Source organism: Lissotriton helveticus, chromosome 3_1 (genome assembly GCF_964261635.1).
Source record: "Lissotriton helveticus chromosome 3_1, aLisHel1.1, whole genome shotgun sequence".
NCBI classification, from domain to species: Eukaryota; Metazoa; Chordata; class Amphibia; order Caudata; family Salamandridae; genus Lissotriton; species Lissotriton helveticus.
Window position 1 is genome coordinate 1051835248 of NC_136061.1, and position 18458 is coordinate 1051853705.

Sequence of the window (18458 nt, forward strand, 5' to 3'; positions counted from 1 at the left end):
TTTGTGTATTGGGGCAGGGAGGGCTGCATTCAGTGAATGCTTTCCAGACACTGTCTGGGGCACACTAGGTGCTCCATGCATTTCCCAATTCAAACCGGTTGCTGAGGCACTCAGCACCAAGCTCTGGCGCAAAATTGGACAAAGGGGAAGGGGTGTAACCACCCCCACCCCAGGTCCACCAATAGGAGGGACCTTAGAGTTAGTCCATCCCCTAAACTTACTATGAGTATAGAACCCCAGTCCCTAGGACTTTAGATTACGCTGGATGAAACTCTGCAACATATATTCTGGACCTTCGACATTCCATTTCGACTGGAAGAAATCTCCCTTGTGGTCAAGGAGTGACCACCCTGTCCAAACAGGCACCAACAGCATCTTTGCCGGTCTGCATTTTTGAAGCTCCCGCCGGATCCCAAAGAATCTGTGACACAGGACACAGACTTCCAGACATCTCTGACTCTGACCTTCACTCACAGCAAAGCTGAGACCTGTGGCGGACACGAGAGACATGGGACCGGAACATCTGGACATCCTGCATTTTGCTACCTGCACCAACTTTCCAAGGTTGCTCCAACTTCTTTGCAAAGGAGAAGTTCCACAGACCTTGCTGGTCTGCACTGAAGCCAATCTTGAGATCCTACGTGGGTTGCGTTTGCCAAGGTTTGTTGGGTCCAATCCAGATACCGACACCGCAGGCAACTAGATCCTTTGTGGGATAGCTCGAATCCAGCTCCTGGTTGTCGTCGACGCCTCCTGGTCCTTGTGGCTGAAGAGACAAACTTCACCTTTTCACCTGAAATCACCCGACATCTGGTGGCATCTTTCTATTGCCGCCCTGGTCCCTGGCTAGTGGCCCAGACTTTGTCTCCTCTGCTTTCAGGTTCTTCAAATCTTCGATCCACCCTTGGATCCACCCGGACACTTTTCCTCTGGTCGCCTGCAGCACTTCTGTGCAGATCTCCATTGAAATTGACGACGAAACCCGACACTAAAGGAGACCTATGCACCCGGCTTCCGTGGTTAAGGTAACACGAGTACTCTGGTAGTCTCGAGGGTATTGGCCCTCCTAGTGTCTAAGTCTAAAAGGGTTCGATCGTAGTTCATTGAGAAGTGTCCTTAGATTGTGAACTTGCAACCTGTTTGTTTCTTATAGAAAGTCAATGGTAACCTGCGGCTGTGTTTAGACACTGTACGCAACTCCCGTGGGCCTCCTACATCCTAACCTTTGGTTGTCCTGAGTAGCCCCAACGATTCCACAGGCCCCAGGCATGCTTTCTATGTCTCACGTGGTTCTTATACGACTATTTTAGTATATGGTTTGTGAGGTCCCAAGGGCCAAACGTATACTGTGCAACTTATCGTATGCTAATTAAGTTCCTTGTATTGTACTTTTACCTCTGACCTCATAAAGAGTGCAGAGGGGTTGTGTTTAGATTAAATACATATATATTCGATATATACCTCGTGTGGTGTGCTTTCATTTGGTACTCAAGAGATTATAATTGGTAAAACAACTAGCTTAATTCGCTCTCTGAAGTCTTAGCCTGAAGACTGCTTGCAATTGCTACCCCTAGGATAGCTTTCTATAAGGTTGACTTTACAACCACCATCAATAAGGGCCAATTAGACTGTTGCAAGGTGCCCACTAGAACTGGTGTTTAACAACAAGGGGTGGTGATGGACAGAGTTTCTGAATTAAGCAGAATACTCTCACCCAGTCAAGAGATCAGGGCTAGATCCAACACCGTTTTTTAGCTCACTGCACCATCCCAGTTCAGAACCTGGCTATATGCAAATTAGTCTGTTCCTGTCCCAGTGCATGATGGGAACAGGGCAAACCAAACTACCAAGCCAATTCTTACACTGGGAAGGAAACAAGCTTCCGGGGACCGGTTTCTGGCATTTCAGCCGTCGTCGGCCCGGCTTGCTTGAATCCTGATGGTGCAATGAGCAAGGGACTCACATCTGAGTATACCCTTCCACGCTTAGGGTGGACAAAATATTTAACAACAAGGGGTGGCGACGGACAGTTTCTGAATTAAGCAGAATACTCTCACCCAGTCAAGAGATCAGGGCTAGATCCAACACCGTTTTTTAGCTCACTGCACCATCCCAGTTCAGAACCTGGCTATATGCAAATTAGTCTGTTCCTGTCCCAGTGCATGATGGGAACAGGGCAAACCAAAGTACCAAGCCAATTCTTACACTGAGAAGGAAACAAGCTTCCGGGGACCGGTTTCTGGCATTTCAGCCGTCGTCTGCCCGGCTTGCTTGAATCCTGATGGTGCAATGAGCAAGGGACTCACATCTGAGTATACCCTTCCACGCTTAGGGTGGACAAAATAATTAACAACAAGGGGTGGTGATGGACAGAGTTTCTGAATTAAGCAGAATACTCTCACCCACTCAAGAGATCAGGGCTAGATCCAACACCGTTTTTTAGCTCACTGCACCATCCCAGTTCAGAACCTGGCTATATGCAAATTAGTCTGTTCCTGTCCCAGTGCATGATGGGAACAGGGCCAACCAAACTACCAAGCCAATTCTTACACTGGGAAGGAAACAAGCTTCCGGGGACCGGTTTCTGGCATTTCAGCCGTCGTCGGCCCGGCTTGCTTGAATCCTGATGGTGCAATGAGCAAGGGACTCACATCTGAGTATACCCTTCCACGCTTAGGGTGGACAAAATATTTAACAACAAGGGGTGGTGATGGACAGAGTTTCTGAATTAAGCAGAATACTCTCACCCAGTCAAGAGATCAGGGCTAGATCCAACACCGTTTTTTAGCTCACTGCACCATCCCAGTTCAGAACCTGGCTATATGCAAATTAGTCTGTTCCTGTCCCAGTGCATGATGGGAACAGGGCAAACCAAACCAATTCTTACACTGGGTAGGAAACAAGCTTCCGGGGACCGGTTTCTGGCATTTCAGCCGTCGTCGGCCCGGCTTGCTTGAATCCTGATGGTGCAATGAGCAAGGGACTCACATCTGAGTATACCCTTCCACGCTTAGGGTTGACAAAATATTTAACAACAAGGGGTAGTGATGGACAGAGTTTCTGAATTAAGCAGAATACTCTCACCCAGTCAAGAGATCAGGGCTAGATCCAACACCGTTTTTTAGCTCACTGCACCATCCGACGACGGCTGAAATGCCAGAAACCGGTCCCCGGAAGCTTGTCTCCTTTCTGGTGAAGAATTGGCTTGGTAGTTTGGTCTGCCCTGTTCCCATGATGCACTGGGCCAGGGACAGACTAATTTGCATATAGCCAGGTTCTGAGCTGGGATGGGGCAGTGAGCTAAATAACGGTGATGGATCAAGCCCTGATCTTTGGACCGGGTAAGAGAGGTCTGCTTAATTCAGACACTCTGTTCATCACCACCCCCTTTTCTGAATCGTTTTTGGCTACTATAGGTGTGGCAGGGTATACTCAGACATGAGTCCCTTGCTCACTGCTCCATCAGGATTCAAGCAAGCCGGGCCGACGACGGCTGAAATGCCAGAAACCGGTCCCCGGAAGCTTGTCTCCTTTCTGGTGAAGAATTGGCTTGGTAGTTTGGTCTGCCCTGTTCCCATGATGCACTGGGCCAGGGACAGACTAATTTGCATATAGCCAGGTTCTGAGCTGGGATGGGGCAGTGAGCTAAATAACGGTGATGGATCAAGCCCTGATCTTTGGACTGGATAAGAGAGGTCTGCTTAATTCAGACACTCTGTTCATCACCACCCCCTTTTCTGAATCGTTTTTGGCCACTATAGGTGTGGCAGGGTATACTCAGACATGAGTCCCTTGCTCACTGCTCCATCAGGATTCAAGCAAGCCGGGCCGACGACGGCTGAAATGCCAGAAACCGGTCCCCGGAAGCTTGTCTCCATTCTGGTGAAGAATTGGCTTGGTAGTTTGGTCTGCCCTGTTCCCATGATGCACTGGGCCAGGGACAGACTAATTTGCATATAGCCAGGTTCTGAGCTGGGATGGGGCAGTGAGCTAAATAACGGTGATGGATCAAGCCCTGATCTTTGGACTGGGTAAGAGAGGTCTGCTTAATTCAGACACTCTGTTCATCACCACCCCCTTTTCTGAATCACTAGAACTGGTGGACATCATATACCAGGCTAACTTCTCACATAGACTGCACACTGTGAGCTCGACCAGGACAAGCCACCTTGGATTTAATATCATGGAAAAGCTAAAGACCTTCATGGAAGTCTTTAGTTACCTCACCTTACATCACAAGGACCTTCACTGATACTTTTGGAGAAAGATAAGAGAAAAAGTAGTTCCTTAACGTGGGTTTGTGCAGAGCCCCTTCAACCATTGGGGCTCTTGACACTGAAATAACAGATGTTTATTGTTGCCCACCTAATCAGTACTCTTTGAATCGACTTCAGAAGGTGGCGCCGGGATTCAAAGTTGTGACTATGAAGTTTATCGACTTCAGTGGTTGCATTAGTCCATTGAACCACCGGACCACACTGAGGCTAGCCTAGTCTTCCCACCTAGGGAAGAGTAATGGAAGTCTACCGATTTCACCTATGAAATATTAGTGGCATTCATCTCACTCTGGCCACGGAAAGTGAAGGAAACCATCCTGCATGCTCCTTGCAACACAGAAAATGGAAACATCTCACTCTGCAAACTCGTTTCCAAAAGCCAACAAACAGATTGGTTCTATATTTGTGACATTTATCCTGCAAGTTTGGTATGACCAAAAGCATTTAACATAGGTGAGGTAAATGTGATATTCTCCTACCTAACAATGCGCCATATATGTATGCACAATTAGATCATGAAGTATCATTACATTTCATAGTATGAGAGGACTGGATTACAGAGACTTTGGAACTTTGCTGAAAGCAATACCATCAGAACACATGCATACTGGGCAATACCTTCTGCATGTACCATAGCTGTACTTTGGCGCTACTTGGAGTATTGGATTTTAGGTCTGGCCTGACAGCACAACTGTCTGCAACATGTATAGTTACCAATTTTTTAGGTTTACATAGAGATGTTTTTGACTCCAACAAGAGTAGTACTACTCTCTCATGTCATGCTATTAGCTATTTAATGTATCATTCCTCCTTCAATTGGAAAGTGTGAGGACTATTTTACATCTAAATACATTCAGTCCTCATGCTGTTTGTCACGTTCACTTCTTTATTGCTTACATGCATGCCACAGAGAACGGAGTCCTTTTTTGCTAAATTTTCCTAGTACTTATAAATTCAATAGGGCAGGATTTAATGTTCTAAACTAAATTTTTACATGTAGCCCAAGTGCACATCATCCTGAAACGTTTCTAGTGCAAGTGAACTGTCATTCCATGACGATGGGAAAGCCCCAGGATAAGAGGCGTTGGGACATAAAATGTATGTCACACAAGGGCCACACCCTTTCTATGCTCACTGTAGGGAGCAGTCAAAGGGGAGACATATGTAAATAGTGCAGGGGTGCATGCAGCAAAGCAGGTGCGTGTGCACAAGGAGGCAAGGCACACTTCTTGTCACTGACAGAAAACAATGAACACTCCAGTGTTTTTAGATTCACGTCACCCTGATTTTGTAATGAGTGCGAGATTTCATCATGGATATAAATGAAGTATCAGCCTATCGCTAAAGTGTCAATCATTATACCAAAATGTGAGCTGTTGATTGCAATGTTTATAGGATTATTATATATGGAATTGCCACAGGACCCAAACTAGGAGATACATAGAAGAATCTAGGACAGGATTCATTAATCCCATGGATTATTCCAAGGAAATGTGAGTGACAAGATGTATCACAGTTTGGTGATCAAATCACCAATACTAAGGCCTTTTTCCGAGATACTCAGGAGCATCAATGTGTTAGTCCTGCATCCGAAAGTACTGATACAGTGGGGTTCTGGAATTCTGAACAACAGTGTGGCATTGGCTGCCAGCATTTTGGCGTTGTCAATGCTTGTTTTGTGATGGTTGTTCTTAAAATTGTCTATTTATTGTCGTCAATATGAGAATAATATAGCAAAAATTAGAATATTTTTGGATCTTCAAAAAGTAAATAAGTTAGACATCACACACAACAAAAATCCAAAACCAATTAATAAAAACAGGAAATATATTTATGATTTAAAGGACACCAAAATGACAAAGCTCCAGTGTAGGGAACCAGAGATATGAATTTTTAAAGAATAAACACTTTATAGTGCCTAAGCACGAAAAGCGTACCTTTGGGACATATGGTCATGCTGGACCGGGACAAAGGCAAAGTTTGAGGTTGACGGCGATGGAGCACAGGTCAGATACAGTTAGCTATAGGGCCCAGTCAAATTTTCATCTTCTGGCTTAGTCACTTTTTTGGGAGCGCAATGCCTCATTCAACTCCTGGAAGCCTAGTCGACGATAAAATGATCCGGAGTTTCAGCAAGGCAAACATGGATCCCAGGCCAGCCCGCGGTTCAATGTCGGCGGCTTGGCACTCGTCGACAGGTCGTCACCGTATGGAGATTTTTACCAAAAATTCTCCATTATTCTCCATATTTCTGGTTCTTCTTCCAGAAAGTCCTTTTGGAATTTAAAAGTGTCCACAACACCAATCTAAGGTTTCAGAAGGTCTGAGTTGCTCCTTGATATGTTGAGACTAGGTCTTCCGCAATGATGCTGTCCAAATCCTTTAAGGTCCAACTGAAGGTGGTCAGCTGGTTTCTTCCTACTGGAGATGATGCTGGTGCAGTTCTTTCAACCTCTTGCTCTCAGGTGTAACACTCCTTCACTTTTTAAAGCAAGGAAAAGTCCTTAAGGTTGTAATTCCCAAAGTGTGCAGCAGGTGCAGTCATTCAGAGTGAAGTTCTCTTGGTGCAGGCCAGGGTTCAAGCAGGGCAGTCCTCTTCTTCTTGGAGTTTCAGTCAGGGATATGAGTTGCTGGGCAGCTCTCCCATATTTATCCATAGTTCCTGGGTGACAAGCAGGGGGCACCCCATATAAATGGATTACAGGGTGCACTGCCACCTAGAAGTATGACAGCTTCCTCCAAAGTGTTGCATATTCTTGCCCCAGAAAGCACTTATCCTTAAATTCAGAAACAAGCATCATGTGACCGGTTTTGGGGTCTCACCCCTCATCAGCCAGGCTAGCTTGAATCTGGTTGCATAGTGAGCACAGGACCCACGTCTGGGCATACCCTTCCGACTTCGTTGACAAATGTAAAAAGAACAGATGAAGGACAGAATTCTAAACATTTTAAACACTCACCCCCAGTAACAGCTCTGGGTTAAATCTGTTGTTTTTTTGCCCAGAATGCTTGTTTCTGGCCCAGGGAGGACATGGCCTAGCAGTTCAAGCTAGCCTGGGGAGCAGGGTAAAAACTGATTTGCATATGGCTGGGTCCAAACTGAGGCGGTGTGGTGAAGAAAAACACAATGGATAAAACTAATATCTGTGACTGGAGGTAAATGTTTAATTTGTTCAGCATTCCATACATCAAGTGTTCTTTTTTTAAAGTGGTAGCAGGCAGAACAGCAGTGCACACTTAAGTGCATTAAATATACTGGGCCTGTAAACCTACATGCCCTACTATATACTTGGGTCTTACCGGTAGGTTGTCATACCAATTGTAATTGCACCTAAATATCCCATACCTTTTACAGAGAGCACTGCCCTGGGTCTGGTTAGCAGAGCACAGAGCACATTCAGAGTCAGTTACCACCAACATCAATCAGAAAAGGGGGAGATCAGGGCAAAAATGATGACTTTCTCACACTCTCCATTTGTTTTCTGAAATTTTTTCACCAACACTTTTTCCAGGTTTATCCTTGTGAAATGTTGAGGTGAAACTTGTGTTCACAATTCAGTTGATTACATTCAGCTCAGAATGGGTAACATCAGATGTGGCTGGCATGGCTCACAGGTGGGTGGGCGGGCACTGGTTAGCACAGGGGGGACAGGCGAGTGATTGCGAGGGAAGGGCTGTCTGGCGGTGGGGTAAATAATAAAAACAAAGACAAAAGAAAACACACCTTTCCTGGGACCCACGTCTTCACTGCTCGGTCTGCTCCTGCTTTCCTGCCTCCGGAGGAATCAGGCAGCCTCACATCTGTAAGCCAATCACAAAGCTGAAATGGCAGCGTTGTGATTGGTTGCACCGCCGTCCAGACAGGCGTCTTTAGGGAGGCCATTTTCTCCATGAATGCAGCCTACATGGAGAAAAGGGAGAGTGTGTATGTTGGACTTGGCCCTGCTTGCAGGGTCATCCCAAACTTTTTTGCCTTCCCCCTAGCCTTTTTGCTGTTGTGGAATGAGTGGTTGTAGGACGTTGGACACTTTAGCGCTGGTTAGCAGTGCCAAGTGTATGTGTGTTCTACCCTACATAGGATTATATTAGGACCCCCCCTTTAGGGGACATCTACTCCATGGTAGGAAATGTATATGCCATGTGCGGTGTGAGAGGAAAATAATAAATGGTGTGCAATGGTGTACGCACCTTTATTCTCACCATTGCAGTAAAGTCACTTTTAAAATGGACGCCATTGCTGTGTGCTTTGTGCCTCCAGCCTGCAGTGGGTTGGCGGTCTAGTGTTCGAAGTGACAGGGTGCCCTACACCTCCCCCACAGTGACAGTTGGGACTGGAACTGCCAGGAGGATTCTAGAAGGTTCTAGCCCTTTCCGGTAGGTGGGGTGAGGAGGGTATAAATAGGGGGGCTGTGACTCCATGTGCTCAGAATGTCCGTGGACTTCACTTGAGACAGGGACACTCTGCCAGGAGGTACCGCCGCAAGGGCCTGTGTGCTGGCCCCTGTGCCCATCTGAATCCCTCTACTATCCACAGGGCTAGTGAGAGACTCTGCTGGAGTGGAAACTGCTGCGCTAGCAGGATAGCCATCGTAATGGAGGATGACTGTTCCCAGGAACTGCTGCTTCAGGTCTGGTGGGCTGCCCTACTGCCTGATGATCCTGCCCTGCATTAACTGTCTCCTGGGCCCTGGCGCCCAGTGAGCGCTATATTTCAAGGGACTATATTTGCCTGCCTGCACCCTAGCACCTCGTGATCGCTATATTTGAGGTGCCAGAAGAGAGGAGCGCTATCTGTTGTCCCTGCAGCTGTTGAAGCTTTCCAGTGCATGGTGAGCCCTGTATCTTACCCCCCATGAAGACTAAGAAGGGGAGATGGGGCTGACGCCTGCAGCGCTGTGCTGCCAGAGCGCTACGTGACCCGGTGAGGACCCTAGCACCTCGAGAGCGCTATATTTCATTGCCCCAGAAGGAGGTGAGGAGCGTGTGACGTCTACGGCGCTGTGAGGCCTGGGAGAACTGCTTTTTTTAAAAGAGTGGGAGCCCTCCCCGCATTGGTGCCCACCCCGTGTTTATGCTTCTTAAAAATAGCAGGAGCCCACCCCACTCTATATTACATATGTAGCGGGTGCCTACCCCGCCTCATGTAAATTTTACCGAGCGGGTGCCCACCCCGCAGTCTTTATGCTAATTAAGCCGGAGCCTACCCCTCGTTGGTGCAGCGCTGTGGCTCATTTAAATTAAGCGGGTGCCCACCCCGCATTGCCGCTAACAGATTGGCGAATCACCGCCGCCGGCCCGGGAGCCGTGAAAGGAGCAGCGAGGGCTTCCCCCGTGACGTCAGGGGAGCCACACTGGGATTGGTGCAGATGCGAGGGGTGTTGCTCAGCAACCAAGACTTCCCCGACATCACTGCTGCAGGGAGAAGGGAGCACAGGAGCCTACCCCGCCTTCCGGAATGTCCCAGGCCCCACCCTGAAGGTTGAAGAGCCCGGAAAAGCCTGCATACGCTGAGCGGGGCTCCTGTGTGGTGAGGAGAGCCCCGCGTGCAGTCTGAGAAGTCCCGGGCCCCAAGCAAGGGATCCGGGTGAAGAGCAGAGTTGCTGCCTGAGGCCCGCTCGAAGAAGCAGCCCGGCGCCTGCAGGGCACCGTGTGGTGAGAGAGCCCTGCAGCCATCGAAGGAGCGGGATCAGTGTATGCTCCAGTCCAGCCGTCTCACCGCCTGCCAGGAGGGCGTGAAGGCCACAAGAGGAGCCCGGTGAGTGGGGCTAGGTCATCCCGTGGTTAGGGTGTGTGTCGGGCACATTGCCGGTGCCTGCCCCCAGTCCCAGTATTCTGTTGAGGGCTCATTTGGACGCATTGCTGGGACCCGTGCTGACTGTATCTTTCACTGCTGCCCCACCGGATAGGGCAGTTGCAACGTTTGGGCAACTCTGTACTGTAGGGTCTCAGAGGGGGCTCTACTAGGCACGGTAGTGCCAGAGCTGACTTTCTTTTCCCTTACAGATGCACCACGAGAGCGTGGGCAGCTGCAACAAGGGGCATATGTTTTGGGACGCATGGGGGGGGGTTATACACCCTGGTGGTATTCCCATGACGCACTACTGATGTTTGGCATAATGTGTTTTCTGCACCATGTTGGCCTGCCTCATGTTTCATGTTTTGATGCCCAATGTGACGTATGTTGATAAAATGCATAATGTGCTTTGACGCCTAAGGAGATGCCCCATGAACCTGTTTAGGCCTGCTCTGATTTATGCTAATGAGATTATGCCCACAGTTCCCTGCCTAATGCCATGTTGGGATGTCATGCCTAATGCATATGTTTATGCCCACCGTTATGCAGGGTGTGTTCTCTGCCGCAGGAGGATGCCTAAGGCCCACGTTGATGTCTTATGACAGGATTATTATGTCCTAAGGTGATGCTACCCACGCTAATGTTATGCCCACTGTTAATTGGATTTACGCCTAATGTTTTCATTCTATGCCTAAGGTTACCTAATGCTTTTCCCAAAGGTTGGCATAGCTGCTTTTAGACCTAACGTGTTCTTGCGACCGCGATGCCACATGCTAATGTGTTTCTGGGCCTAAGGGAAGGCCTTTGCCCCAGTGATGATGCCAGGAGTTATACATAATGTATTGATGCCTAATGTCCCCCGCCTAATGCTGCACTGCGGGGTTTATGCTAATGAGGTTAATGCCTATTGTTGTGCATAATGTGTTTTTATGCCTATTGAGAGGCCTCATGCAAGTTTGCATAATGTCAGATTATGATGTTCGATGTTTATACCCAATGCTAATGTGATGAGGCCAAGTGCATGGTCCTGTCGGTAGGTACTGGTTGCTCCACATTTACTACTAGCTGTCACACCGTTAATACTGATGCTTACATTTATTCTAATTGTGATGGTTCTGGCAGCGGCCCAATTGGCCCTGCCTCGTAAATAGTCCCCCTGTAAATGACTACCTGGTGCTAATTGACACAGTGTTTACACAACTATGATTGCCTTCTGATGTGCTCTGCATAATACATATGCTGTTTTTCACCTAACTTGGTGTGGAGTCTCTTTTCTAGTGTGCCTAGTGTGTCGCCTGTGAGTGTGTGCTGCGCAGATGCTTTACACAATACCTCAGAGTTTTGCCTACCAGCTCCGTACCCTGCTACCCCGTTTCTAACAGAGTATGACTGGTTTGGTTGGCCCAAGAGGGCCGACCAAACAGTCAGGGCCCAAAGCATTACGCAAGCCACTCCTCCCCTGTCCTCCAGCAGACCCGCCTACCCACCCACCCCCGACCAAACCCTTTTGCTTACACACAGTGCGAGAAGCAGAAACATAAAATGGTATTTATGCGAGAAAGCAGTGGGGCGACGCTCCTCCACCCACATGGAGGAGCCGCCCCTGGGGAACGTATACTCAAACTCTAAAATAGAGTATTTTGATCTAACTTGTAGTAGCATGCTCAAATACAGCCATGCAATTTGCATTTGCACTTGGTAGTCCTTGTTTCTCTATCACCTCATGCTGTTGACTGGTATTTCATTATATCTCGTATGGAATGCTTGCTTTGCAAAGCATGAGTATTTTACATCTCTAAATGATTGTGAATCATGTCACATTAAATTCTTTATATCATAAATGCTTTGCATACACAAATTATTTTGTTTTTCACCACAGTAGGCTTTTTTAATGTTTGATCAAGGGTTCAAAATATCATCCGGATATACAGGCTTTGAAAATGGTTGTTCTACACATTATTCTGTGCCTGCCCTTTACTTACTCTCAAGCTATAGCATGACTGTTTTAAGTCACATATCTTGGTTAGCCTTTTCCTTCCTCAAATTATTCTTATCTCCAGGGCCGTTTCTAGGTGTTTTGCCGCCCTAGGCGAGAATTGAAAAATGCCGCCCCCTCCCTTTTACTACCATCACTCTCTCCCCCTGTCATCCAGGGCAGAAGAAATCAATGCATTAGATATAAAATAACTTGCATTCATCACTAAACAATAAATACATCAAACATTAAATAACTAAATAAGCTCTGTTCATGATATTTTTATTTTGTTTTTAAATTTCTCCCCTCTAACTTCAATGGTGTTTTCTAAGGCAGTTGCACTCTATGCCACAACACTGCACTCTACGTCAGTGCCACTCTAGTTTACTCAGAACCATACTACACCGTCCTACTCTACTCCACTGCACTCTATGACACTCCACTGCACTCTATGACACTCCACTATACTCTACGCCACGCCACTCCACTCACTATGTTCTGCTCCACTCCACGCCACTCTAGTCTACTGCATTTCACTCAACTCTATGCCACGTCACACCACTCAACTCTGCTCTATGCCATGCTACATCACTCTACTCCACGTCATTCCACTCTACTCAACTCCACGCCACACCACTCTATGCCCCTCCTCTCCATTCCCCGCTGCTGCACAACATGGCTAAAAGACACGGGCAAAGCCAATAGCTCTCGCGCAGGTGAAACCTATTGGCTTTGAAAATACTTGTTTAGATGAGAGGGCAAATATAAAAGAAATGCCGCTCGAGAGTGAACTTTGACCGTGGACTCTGACCAAAGCCTGCGGAGTGCGTGGAGGTCCTTGCCCTTTGTGGACTCTGTTGTTGCTGCTAATTAACCGGACCTGCGTGGCTGCAGAGGCGAGAGGTGCGGAGACCGGGACTGCGAGGACCAGCATTCCGTGAAAGATCTACAGCTGGTTCCTCTTCCCGGCTGAGCCGCGCCCCCTCTCAGTGCCACGCCCCCTGCTCATTGCCTTAATGCCTCTCGCGGCCCACGCTCCGCGGGAGCCGCTCGAGAGTGAACTTTGACCGTGGACTCTGACCAAAGCTTGCGGAGTGCGTGGAGGTCCTTGCCCTTTGTGGACTCTGTTGTTGCTGCTAATTAATTGGACCTGCGTGGCTGTAGAGGCGAGAGGTGCGGAGACCGGGACTGCGAGGACCAGCATTCCGTGACAGATCTACAGCTGGTTCCTCTTCCCGGCCGAGCCGCGCCCCCTCTCAGTGCCACACCCCCTTATATAATAAAAGTCCGATCTGCCAACGCGCATCGCGGGACGCGCGCGGGACGTGGCACGGGGCGAAGACCGGGCAAAGAGCGGGCCGTGTGAGGCCGTTCGAGGACGGCAGAGACCGGACCGGGCCCCCCCTCTTTGAGCCCTGTCTAACCTTGCCCGTGTATTCCCAATAGGAGTTACACTAGGATTTACACAGCCTGTATAAACAGCTCCTCCCAAATGAGTAATATGGAGACCAGGAGTAAAACCAACTTGGCTGCTGCTGGACCCCTCACGGCTGCAACGGCCCAAGGTAAAATTGACAATTACTTCCTCAAGGCGGGCTCTTTGTTGATAGATGATATTACCGTCCTAGAAAGACGCATCTCCCAGGAAATCGAGTGGGTTAGGAGGTCATCCATGGGCATACTAGCGCTGGCCAAGACCCCTGAGGAAAGGTTGAACGCTAATGGACCACTGCTTGGAGCTTGTGGGGGCGAACAGCCACCTGCTAACTTGGATCTCTCTGAGGAAACCTTAAGCGACCTCGAGGACATGAGCCTACTAAACCTCCCACTGACCCAAATTGCACAATCCTCAACCTCTACTATCGATGAGGAAGCCCCCCAACAAACCCTCAACCCACCTAGGGAGGAATTCCCACTGGCAACGCACACCTCAGACACAACAGATCCATCAAACAGAGATAGGGGAGCAAGGGAAGGGGCTATACAGAAAAGGAAGATGGGGGGACCGAGTAATAGAGAAAGGAAGGCCAAAATACCGAGGCTAGGCACCGCACAAGACAAGGGCAGCTCTGATAACACTAGTGTGGAGACTTCATTGCTAGATAGAACTGAACCTCCACCACTAGTCAATGCTTCCATCAAACCACCAGTTCTCACAATAGATGACACCTTAGAGGAAGACGGAGAGGATATCACACTTGCAGACATAGGAAACCTGTTCAGATCTTTGCTTAGACCCATAGAAGCTCGCCTGATCAACATAGAAGTGAGGTTGACCAACTTCGAGAAATCTACTACCCAGTTTATGGATAGTTGGATCGCCGAGAATAACTCCCCTACAGTAGCAAGTGTAGACCCAAAGCCTAAGAAGGGTGTGGGGCTCCAGAATCTGACCAAGAAAAAGGGAACAGATAACGCCATACCCTTAAACTTAAACTCAAAGCCAAAATCTGCTATCCAGCAGGGGCCTAGTCTAAAGGCTCATAACCCCTCCCCCTGCACACAGCAACCAGCAACAGCCACCGATGCAGCACACTCACAGCCATCAGCCACTCCACTACCAAAGCCTTCACAAACCAATCCTCAAAACCCCCAAATCCCCAATACTACATTACAGAAGACACAAAAAACAGTAACAGTCAATCTCCCACCAGAAGTAGCTCCATACACTTTAATTTTGGCTGGGGTACCGGAACTAAAACCAGTGACCATTGAAACAGGGGGCTCGCTAAAAAACAAGGTCATAAACTGGCTATCTACATTCAGGCCACTCCCCAGAGGTATGACTAGCGACATTCGCATGGTGAGAAGAGTCTCATGGGTAGGGAAGAGGCCCAAAACAATTAGTGACGACTGCGTACTGGTTAGCTTCAAAGAACCAGGAACAGTCTCCTATATTTGTGGTTGCTTCCCGGATGATGAGGGGAATAATATCCAGTCGCTTCCCCTCTCATTCTTTTATCCACCAAATACCCATACAGCTAATGACCAGAGATGGGGACACACACAGGAGCCACTGAGTAACTGGCGGGACAATCAAGCAGGGTGGAGGAATCCTCACCATCAAAGGCGTATGGCATTGGGCCACGCTTTGATACATGATGAGGCTGAGGGCTGGGAAACTGTCACCAGGAGAGGGGTAGGAAGGGGTGGACGAGATTATGGAGCAACCTGGCCCCCTAGATACTACCAGCCCCCATTTCTTCCAATTCGCAACCGTTTGTATTGTTTGTCGCCTATCTCTTCAAAGTCCCCAGTGTAGCGGTTATAATTTTGGGGTTCCCAGCACACTGGCCACACACTGGTCTTTTTTATTTGACAGTGGCCTTCACAAATACACATCTGCGGCCTTGCCGAGGCCTCCACCCTGATCTGGCGAAAGGCCTGCGCGACAGCTAGGAGCTTCTTGTTGGGCCGGCTCCTCTGGCCGAACCTGTGCTGGCACCTCGGGATCGAGATGATAAAATCCTGCTGCTTCATGTAACGGTGAGGCATGAGAGGCAGAAGGTGTGCCCGCACTCTATGGCCACCGGATCTGTGAAGTACTCAACCAAGCAAATGACGCAGGAAGCATTGTCACAGAGAGCAGCTGCTGGGTCGGGGAAGTAGCCAGTGCAAAGGGAGTCCAAGGGCTGCTGGACCCCGGGGGCCGCCGGTGCACTTGCTGTCCAGGCGGCCTCTCCCAGTCCGGTGTGTGGACTATGATTTCCACACTCGGGCTTTCTCAGATTATCTGTGGAGAGGAGTGTCCCTGCTGGGCAGGACACTTGTATGCGCGGGCCCTCAGAGGCAGCAACCAAACAAGCCGTACCCAAGTCTGTCAGGTTACACGGTGATCCGACCATTGGAATGGGTTTCTACAAGCATAATGTGGTATAAAAGTCGGGGACACAGACACAAGTTCAAGGGCCTGAGAGCAGAAGACCTGCGCTAAGGAAGGGCATGCGCACAGGGGCAGCTTCAGGGCAAAGAAAGTAAATACTTATTAAGTACATTTTCCCCCCTTTTGCCGCCCTAGTCATTTTGCCGCCCTAGGCGGCTGCCTAGTGTTGCCTAATGGTAGAAACGGCCCTGCTTATCTCCTTCCTCTATGAGTGACAGCGATATGCTAGAAGTGTCACAGATCATTATACTCATTTTATTGTAAAGGTGTTTAAGTCCTCTTCACAGCAGGCAAACAGCTGGGGTTACTCTCCTTTCCAAGTTGACAGAGGGACAACCTAAAGCTGAACCCCCGAGGAGTAGTACCTGTATGAGTACCAAGTTATGAGTGCCTTCTTTACCGTGCCCTATATGTTAACCCTGCGGAAAAAAGCTTTAGCAGCAATAGTGATATGGAGTAGAAATTTCCTTTACATTAATGTATTTTGAAGTCAATCAGGGACAATTAACTCTTCATATTGATCTTACTTGTTTGATAGATTCCTTAAAAGAGACATTTTTTGCGGAGTTCAATAACCAAATGTACTACACAAGCAGAATATCTCCATAGCCGTGCCAGCCTCATAAATTGGGTTATAAGATCGCTCTTCCCATTCAAACTGCATGTGACCAGCCTGGGCCATTTGCTGAAGAACTTATTGCAAGGTGAAAGCCGTATTCTTTATTTGATTCTCTTGAACCTTCTAGATTAACGCACCTTCTATAGCAATTGTTTGAAAAATGAAGACCCTAGATTTCATTCATGATGTTGGTGTGCATGAAGTGTTAATGTAAACTCATTCTGCAGCACACATAGAAAGAGGAAGAAGACTTTATGGATTCTTTTTGTGCAGGAAGGTGTCCCTACCTGCACAGAAACAAACAACTGTGTCTGCATCTCAGGCATCTGCCCTTTCCCTGTGGTGCAGGGCAGCACAGCTACAGGGAGCTTGTAAATAAGCCCCCAAGTTTTCATGTGGTTTCTGCCTGCCACCCACACTCTAATCTCATGCACCACAAATTAAAAACAAAAAAGTGACCTTTGATGTATCCCAGCTTCCCTGCTGAAGCAAATTTTGTGATCCAAGGAAATTGTTTAATTCACTTGCCTCCTTTTTAGGTCGAGAATTCAAGACCTCTTGTATATACTTTAGTATATACTTATATGTGTTATGGGCTCTGGAGATCAGCCCTAAGACTTGTTTGCTTCCGCTTAGGGACTTTGTTTTCTGTTCAACTGCCTCCATTTAACAGTCTTGATAGAAATTTACCAGTAGAGGTCAGTAAAATACCAGAATTGCGTTCTGCTTGTTTAACTGCCTCTATTTAACTGTCCTGATAGAAAATGACCAGTAGAGGTCAGTAAAATACTAGAATTGCGTTCTGCTGAGGGTCTTTCTTGCTTTTATTTTTCGGGCAACTGCCTCTATTTAAATTTCTCAATAGAAAATGATCAGCAGAGGTCAGAAAAATACCAGAGTCACTTTAGTATTCTCTACATTTCAGTCCATAGAAATTGTCTTCCACGAGCACACGTAGACAATAATATTTTTATCAAATCTTGTATTTTCAGTGACATGACCACCGAAGGCCCTTATTTTAAATTAAAAACATAGCTTTGGAGTATACCATTTCCAGCTAAAATGCAATATTTCTCTCCATGAGTTCTCATATCTGGTGTGTCACGCAGTTTGGTGCTTACTTTCCCTCCATCTTAAAGAACATAAGATGTTTCAGCACCCAGGCTAATGTGCTGCATGGCTAAATACATATAAGGTCCCAGAGGCGTGACCGATTGCATTGCAAATGCGTGTTCTTCATTATCACAGATGAGAGCACCTTTAAATCAGTAATCCCAGCAAGTGACCTGTACAAAATCATCTTGTGTTTAATGTTACTTCATATATGTAAGGACTCTCGGCCACATATTGGATGCACATGACAACTGATTTATCTCTAAGTTCTGCGATGGCATTGTCATGTAGGGTGGAGTGTTTCTAAGCTCATGTCTAAAAGCGATCACTTTTATATAATACCTCTAAATCCAGCGACATCATTTGATGCACTAAACGGAAATCCTTCGCAATGTTAAATAAGTACACTTTTTGAATTTATAAGAGACTGTATTGCATTTTTACATTAAGTTTAGTGCATGATTTACATGCAAATATATGTTAAAGCCTCGGTTCGGAGCCGGCTTTCACCGCTACTGTATTGTGGGAGAGAGCACACTTCTGCCCTAACCCCTGTTTCCGTATCTTGAAAAAGGGGTTCACCCATCGTCACCCTTTTCACGGAAATTCCTCTGCGCCTTAAATTGTGCTGCAGGTCATAGCGTTGCATTTTTGCGCCACGGATACAACTTGCAAAACTAGTTTTTCGAGTCAATGTTTTAGGTTTACAATTATGTGGCGTGTTTTTTCACACGTCGTCTGTTTCATGCACAGGTTACCTGTTTTGTTTACGATCTTCAAGGCAAACATAAGTAGAT

General features: G+C 47.5%; 1 protein-coding gene across 2 annotated transcripts in view; it reads right to left on the bottom strand.

The window, feature by feature from the left end:
- The window catches only part of LOC144823263 (dehydrogenase/reductase SDR family member 9-like), a 170872-nt gene that overhangs the window by 141124 nt on the left and 11290 nt on the right, over positions 1-18458 (bottom strand). The gene's annotated exons all lie outside the window — the stretch shown is intronic.